Raw genomic sequence first — 8,403 nt, forward strand, 5'->3', positions numbered from 1 at the left:
TGCATCTAAAACTGAAAAGCACTCGGAGAAAAGCCTTGATATTGCAAGAAGAGTCTTTGTAACCAAACCTTTAAAAAAATCAACCCACTTATCACTCTATTGCAGCCCAGACCTTGTCAGTAACGTACCTCCTTATGAGAAATGGTAACTTAAAGGGCTGGTTTTATTCCTGCTTGAAATATATATCTTCTCCAAGAGAAGAGCAGGCTGAAGAGCCCGCACACCACCGCATCCTCTCCTCCTGAGGCTGCTGGAACAGCTACAGGAACATTTCTGAAGTCAGGGGGAAGCAGACGGAGGAGGTGGAGTTACCCATTTTTGCCATCACCTTTCTCAAGACCAGACTTTTTTTAACTTGGTAGGCACAGAGAAGCGTTAAAAAAAGCCTATGCAAACAAGCCAGAGTGAGAAGGTTTGGAAAATTATGTGACTCTTGCAGCACGACAATGCTCAGATCAGACAAGAAAATGTTTATTCCTCCTTTATCCCAACACCAATACTTGCAGTGTAGGCATCTGACTCCTGAATTTGTCACATCATCTCCTGGGAGAGTCTCTGGAGACACTTGTAGGGTGCAATTTCACTTGTCCCAAGGTGGAAGTCAAAACCAGATCAGGCATACTGTAGAAATTTTTAATTCTACAATTAGAATATTAATGGAGAAAATATTAATTTTTCTCCATTAAGAATAAAGGAAACCAAATATAATCTGGATCACTTATAACCCTCTGTAGGAGGGTATTTTTAAAGGAAATTATAGATATTTGTCAAAGGCAGTAATTTAACCAATATTTAGTTCAGCCACTTGATTTTAGAACGTGTTTAGTAAAATTATGCAGAAATAGAAGTCAACTAGGAAATATGTGCTGTGCTGATATCAATAACTATTTTCAAATACTATGAAGAAATAGAACATTATTGTTTTTCTTTTATTACTTAAATGTATTATTTATCAAACACTCAAATCAAACTCGTGATACAAAATCTGCTGTGCCATTCAGCAGACCACATTGTTTTTCTTAGTCCATCGAACCGCTCATCGCCGAGTCAAGGGAAAGTGCGCTGAAAGAACTAATCATCACACAAATATGCCTGGTTCCTGGAGAAGAGGTCTGCAGAAGAAATCAGAGAATTCCCTTCTGAAAAAAAATACCTTATTTTCCCTTCTAAGGACATTCATTTTTGGTCTTAGTTAAAATGACCCAGGAAGTGGCAAACTCTCCCAAACCTTGTTCATATCATTCTGAATTATTTTCTTACAACTGTTATTCATTGTTCACGTGTTAAAACCTCTGAGAGAGTTGATACTGCAGAACATGAGGGTGAATAGCAAAGCGCTTGCAATCCGATGAACTCCGGAGGGAATATTTTGAGGAAGATTTCTGTGATAACGCAGTGTGAGTGCTGTTTCGTAACCAATGCAGGGTGGTTTGACAAGTAAAAGCTACATTGGGATGGAGGAGCCCAAATGTTCGGGTTTTGCCCCAGTTTGGCCATTGATGCCAATGGGACTGGGTGCAGGTGATCCCTGGGACAGGTGAGGGATGGAGGGGGGCTTGTGGCATGCAGCAGTGGACCCCCTGCCCAAGCCCTTCCCTCCCAGCACCCAAAGCCTACCTGAGACCAGCACCCCGGGGGACATACATGGCACTGTGCTGGCAAGCTAGTGACCAACACCTAAAAGCGCCTGATGTCGTCCTAGGGGAAGAAGATCTGTAGGAACACAGTCTGCTCTTCCTGAGACAAATCCCTGAACCACCTCCTTAATACATGAGAGACTTTAAGGGGTTTTAGGGCTCAGAGCAGAACTAGACTGGAACAGGCTGCCCAGGGAGGGGGTTGAGGCACCATCCCTGAATGCGTTTAAGAGTCATTTAGATGTGGTGTTGGGGGATATGGTGTAGGGGAGAACTTTGTAGAGTGGGGTTGACGGTTGGACTCAATGATCCCAAGAGTCTTTTCCAACCTGAATGATTCTATGATTCTAGACTCTCGACACAGAACTTCAAGGAGGCAGCAAGAAAGAGCCAGTTGTGTGAGTCTGCAGCTCAGGATGCCAGGGATGATGGGTCTCCCTTTTCCGCGCTCTGGCCAGGGCACCCTACGTGCCCATGGCTGCATCTGACCTGCTGTGCAAAGCAGCCCCCGGGCCAGCCCAATGCCAGCAGGCTCATCTCACCATATTTTCCTTCGAGCTTTGCAAAGCACGCACTTGCGCCAGCAAAGACGCTTTATATGACTCTTGAAGCCCCACCTAGGCTTCAAGAAAGAGCGCTGGAAGTTTCAACCATGTGCAATTGTATTGAATTCCAAAACTGTGACACTGGCTCATAACAAAACATTATGAGCTTTCCAGCTCCTCTTTGTGTTTTCCTTGTGATGATATTAGGTAGAAAAGACAAAGTCTAGCTTTTTTTCCAGAAGGTCCATCGCAGCCTAATGGGATTCATGTACAACCTGATTCTTCAGGTGGGTTAGGTTGGGAGCAAGGTGGACGTCTCCACCTAGCAGTGCTCTTTAGTGTCCCACGGGTGCCTTCTCTACCTGCCACCCACGAGCTGCCCCCTCCACAAAAGCAGAGTGCCAAAGGGGTGGGTGGTTTTGGATGCTACAAAGGCTCTGGCTCCACCAAGGCCATGTTCTTTGCTCTTTGGCAGGTGTTGGCAGAGGAGAGGCTATGAGGCAGCCGCTCTCAATGATTTCAGTGAGTGTTGGATTAGGTCCTAGAGTCTCTCTCACATTATCTCTTCGCAGTTTATGCTTAAAAGAAAAGTAAAATAGCTTATGAATGCACACAAATGATACCTTCATATGGTTATATACCGTTGTAACAGCGTACATCCATATATATTCATGTACTGTTATACCTGAATGAAGGTATTTTTAAAGCTAACTATTAAGAACATAACTGCAAATAGGCAAACTGTCTGTATTTAGCTGTATGACTGCAGGAATCTCTTGGCTTTTTCAGACTTACTACCAGTATGATTTAGACAACCTCTTCTACAGGGATAGCACTCTTTTCACTTTGCTCTTACAGCTTAAGTCAATCTTAGCTGAAAGATTTTACACTTTGTTTTCATCTTAATTCCAAATAGAATTAGAATAGAAATAGCATAGGCCAAACAGAACTACTGAGCCCCTGATGCCATCTCACCTGGAGGTGAGGACATTAATTTGAGTCTCTTTGCTGCTCCTGGTTGTCTGAAACCCCAAAATGTTCCAGTCACACCTTGCATGTAGTCCCAATCCACTTGTTCTGTTTCAGGCTGTGGCCACCATCCCTCCAGTGAAGAAGTATGAAGTGCTTTCCCCAGCATTAGAATTGATGGCTACTCCAGTAGAACAGTCTGGTTTGAAGGTCTCTCCTGTTTGTGTCATGTAAGAGCCTCCACAACCAACATCTACACTCGTGTATTTGAAACAACTCCAGTAACACCAGTACCAGGACTTGGAGCTGTGGGACAAGGTTAAATTAATGTTGGTGGTGTTATACTGGATTGGCACCCATGTAAACCTGAACGCCGGCCGGGGTGTACCTGTGGGAGAGTCCAGAAACTGAGAAACCGGGTGTAGGAAACATAGTTCATGCGAAGAAATACGCACTTCTGCATTCGTTCTACACTTCGTTTCCTCTTGTTTTCTTTACGCTTCATGGTGCCAATACAATTTAAGAAGCCCGCATTTTATAAATAAACTCTGTGTACTAAAACTTTTAATCACGCTTGTATTTTGCTGCAGCGCGAAACATCACAGTGTAGTGTGTATGATAGTTTTTCTTGTTTGTTACTGTATTTATAGATCAAAGCTGCTTCCTCCCCTTCTCTGTTAAGAGTGGTTTTTAAGCTGTTGAATTTCTAAATCTCACTTTGTATCTTTTCATTGAGACATTTTACCCTGAAAATTCAGCTTTTATTGTTTCTTTTTTTTGAGAAATTTCTCTGATACTTGCAGTGCATAAATATCCAGGGGGAGCACTGGGTAGTGCTTGGTTAATATTTGACAGTGGTTCAAATCTCAGCGTTCAGGACATTGTCCTGGCTTTTTTTTTTTTTTTTTTTTTTTTTTAATCTGCAAGGGCAAGGAAGTAGTGAGCTGAGACTGGGAGCAGTTGCTGCGTATGGCCAGAGAGACCTGCCGTACGGAAGAGCGATGGTGACAGGAACATGACTTTCTCTTACTTGTGTTTGAAGTTGGGAACCTCCTGTATTTCATAGAATCATTCGGGTTGGAAAAGACCCTTGGGATCATTGAGTCCAACCGTCAACCCTACTCTACAAAGTTCTCCCCTACACCGTATCCCCCAACACCACATCTAAACGACTCTTAAACACTTTCAGGGATGGTGACTCAACCACCTCCCTGGGCAGCCTGTTCCAGTGTCTGACCACTCTTTCTGTGAAAAATTCTTTCCTAATGTCCAGTCTAAACCTACCCTGTTGCAGCTTGAAGCCATTCCCTCTCGTTCTATTGCTAATTACCTGTGAGAAGAGACCAGCACCAACCTCTCCACAATGTCCTTTCAAGTAGTTGTAGAGAGTGACGAGGTCTCCCCTCAGCCTCCTCTTCCTCATGCTAAACAGTCCCAGCTCCTTCAACCGCTCTTCATATGATTTGTTTTCCAGGCCCTTCACCAGCTTCGTTGCCCTCCTCTGCACTCGCTCCAGCACCTCGATATCTCTCTTGGATTGAGGTGCCCAAAACCGGACACAATACTCCAGGTGTGGCCTCACCAGGGCTGAGTACAGGGGCACAATCACCCCCCTACTCCTGCTGGTCACGCTGTTTCTAATACAAGCATTTCTAATACAAGAATACAATTCTAATTTCATACCCAGCTTTAGTCTTTCAAAAGCCACGTGGCCCTGTCCCTCCTTTGAACGGCCGTTATCCATCACGCTGTTTGAGGAGCTGGCTGCCAGGAGAGCAGAATCCCACCTGCAGGACCTCAGCGTCGTATCGCCAGGGCACACTGCTGCCTCGGCACGCTCCTGCCTTGAAAAAGGCAATGTCATTTGCTTTCTGCTTGTCTCCGGGCCCAGCCACGGCAGCGCAATCAAAGCCACGGGTAATATTCTGCAGAGCCAGCACACTGTCAGCAGCAAAGGGCAGATGGCCTGGGAGGACCCCTCTGACTCTGGATTCAGCCTGGCGTCTCTCCACTTCGGCAATTCTGCCACCTATGAAATAATTAAAGCAGCTCCCCGCGCCGCCGTTTCCAGACGCAGCGAGAAGCGCTGCTGCATAAAAGACATTCTACAAGGGCTGGGCTAGGACACAGCCTTGCCCGGGGCTGGTTTTGACAGTGACATCTTCTGACATCCTGCCGTCACTGAGAACCTTCGCGTTACCTCACGCCAGCAGGAAATAACCAAAATATGCTCACAAACTTATTTGGAGATCCAAATTTATGCAGATGCCTCAGGGCTGCTTGCGGCTGACAGGGCTGGTGACTCTGCTTCGCCCTGCAGAGGACAGGCAGGGACCTCCGCTTGCTTTGAAGCAGGACAAGGCTGAAAGCCAGACCCTTTCTGCAAGAGCCTGTTTGACACCCCCACCAACAAATCCATGGAGGCCAGTAGGTGGAGGGAGGTCATTCTCCCCCTCTGCTCTGCACTGGTGAGGCCACAACTGGAATACTGCGTCCAGTTCTGGGCTCCCCAGTTCAAGAGAGACGGGGAACTACTGGAGAGAGTCCAGCCCAGGGCAACTAAGATGATGGAGGGATTGGAGCATCTCCCTGATGAGGAAAGGCTGAGAGAGCTGGGACTCTTTAGCCTGGAGAAGAGAAGGCTGAGGGGAGACCTTATTAACGCTTCCAAGTATCTAAAGGGTGGGTTGAAGGATGATGGAGCCAGACTCTTTTCAGTGGTTCCCAGTGACAGGACCAGGGGCAACGGGCACAAGCTGGAACATGGGAAGTTCCATTCAAATATGAGGAAAAACTTCTTTCCGGTGAGGGTGCCAGAGCCCTGGAACAGGCTGCCCAGGGAGGGTGCAGAGTCCCTTCTCTGGAGATCTTCAAGCCCAGCCTGGATGCAGTCCTGAGGGATGTGCTCTGGGCAACCCTGCTTTGGCAGGGGAGTTGGACGAGATGATCTCTAGAGGTCCCTTCCAACTCTGACAATTCCATGACTTTGACACAGATTTTTCTCAGCAGTTGAGAAAATCAACGTACCTTGGTGGCACTGCAGGAATGTTTTTACCTTTTTCTGTGCAAAAGGCACTGTGCACCTGCCTTCTTGAACCCCTGGAGGTGCTGTCTCTTTATTAGGTGTTTGTGGTGAACTCCGGTTTTCCAACTCATTGGTGACACTGCATTTAGGTACAATGGTAAGGTGGGAGCGGGGACTTAGCCGTGCCTGTGGCAGCTGCTCGGCAGCTGTGGGAATCTCTGCTCCCCACTTTTGAGCGGGGAGCTGAGGAGTGGGTTTTAACTCTAGCAGAGCTGACGAATGGCGGGTTTAAGGAATTGCCGAGGTCTCTGAGCAAGCCATCTGCAATTCCCCTTTGATCAGCTAGCAGGGTTAAAGTGGTTTTAGGCCACAGCCTTTGTAGAGGAGCTTGTAACTTCTGTGATTGGCAGTTTTGAAGCTTTTTTCCCTTATCTTTCAGAACGAAAAGCACAGGCTCTGCTCGTGATTTCTGCCTGGTTTTGCGGTCAGCAACTTTCCTGCCTGCCGGTCTGTATTTTTATCCGAAGCCGGGGCAGCACCTGCGTGTGAGCAGCAATCTGATGGACGTGCCCTTCTCATTAACGCTGTCCCAAGATCTGCATCCGTTCAAACCCGTAAGTTCAGTTTAAGATCTCATTCATCTCCCTTTGAAACTCTCCACGCCGTGCTGACATCTTCTGCCTGTTTCTGCAGTTAAACTATAGTGTCACCCAGGCCGGTCTCTTGTTGCCTTCTCGTGCCTGCCTTGTCTTTGTGCCTGCACGTCCTCTTCTGGCTCTGATTCAGTGTTTGTAAAGCAGCTCCGGGTCAATCAGCGCTGACTCCTCACTAATTGTCCATCTGATTTGCCCTCGCTGCCCTCCGTAGCTTGGGTCCCTCAACGCCCTCCAGAGTCTGGAGTTGTCTCATTAATTCTATCACGTCTGCATTGCAGGCTTCTGCATTTAGTCAGACCAGACCCAAAAAAGTGTTCTGAAATAACAGTCTGACCTTTAATCCTTAGTGTAAATCCATTTTTTGCATAGTTTGGCAATACAGATATGGGTGAATTTACTTCAGATCAACATCAGTGTAAAAGAGAGCAAAATCTGGATGAAAAGAGAGTTTCGGCTTGTTGAAGTTCGTTTGGTAAAACACACAGTGGTTCATTAGTGCCTCAAGCATGATGCCTTTTGAAATAGTTTGTTGTGAAATCCAGATCTGTGTGTACACAGCTTCTGTATCTTATCTCTTAAAAAGATGGTGATACGCGGTAAGGGAGAACATGTAATGGGCATATCTTCCACAAGTAACAGATTTAAGACTTTACAAAGTTTTTAGTAGGAAAAAAAAAATCCCTTCACCTTCAGTCATTGAAACACTACCTTTTATTTTCTCGGGAAGTTGTCTCACTTCCCTCTATTATGAGCTGGGGGAGAGAGAGAGAGGGAGGGAGGTTGGGCATCTCCAGAGTGCTGCTTGTCCTGCTTCACCCAGGCTTCCCCAGATGGAATAAATCCACCCTGGGACGTGTTCACAGGGGGCTTCTTGTCTTTCCTGGTCTGTAGAGGAGTCTAAAGGACTAAATTAGAATAAAACCTGTCCTGTCTCCTCGCTCTTCTCACTTGGCTTGGTACATGAGAAATGGCCACTTAGGGAAGATTTCTGGATCTATTTTAGATGCCCTTCATGTGAATTGCTACCTCGAAGTAATTTTTTTCCTGCCCTGACTACACTGGGTGCCGAGGTGGCTCGAAGTCAGTGAAAAATATGGTAAAAGCACAACTCGCTTCAAAGGAAGACAGGAAAGTCTTTGAAAGATATTAGGACTTACTAAACAGGTGAAGCTCATCATGCCGAGCTGAAAACAATTAGGAGCTGGGAAAGAAAGTTGGGGGATTTATCCAACTTGCCCCCATTTTGGGAGCGTGGGAGTGAGAGCGTTGTCACAAGTCTGGGTTCTTTACCTGGTGTGCACAGACCAGAGGTATTTCCGAGCTTATCCCATTAATGCGCAGAAATTAATTTCAAAATTTTCCCTTTTTATACGCTGATTACTACATATTCTAACTATTAATACATATTCATTGTTATTCTCTTTAATGATTGGTCGAGATTTTTTCGCTTCCTATGTAAATTAGCTCAGACTCCATTTCCTTCTGCCATTGCTCTCTTTCGAGCAGGCGGTGTCACTTGGGTGGGTGGTCAATGAGTGGGTGGTCGTGATCTTCCCCCTGCTGAAATTACC

Source organism: Numenius arquata, chromosome 7 (assembly GCF_964106895.1).
Source record: "Numenius arquata chromosome 7, bNumArq3.hap1.1, whole genome shotgun sequence".
Lineage (NCBI taxonomy): Eukaryota > Metazoa > Chordata > Aves > Charadriiformes > Scolopacidae > Numenius > Numenius arquata.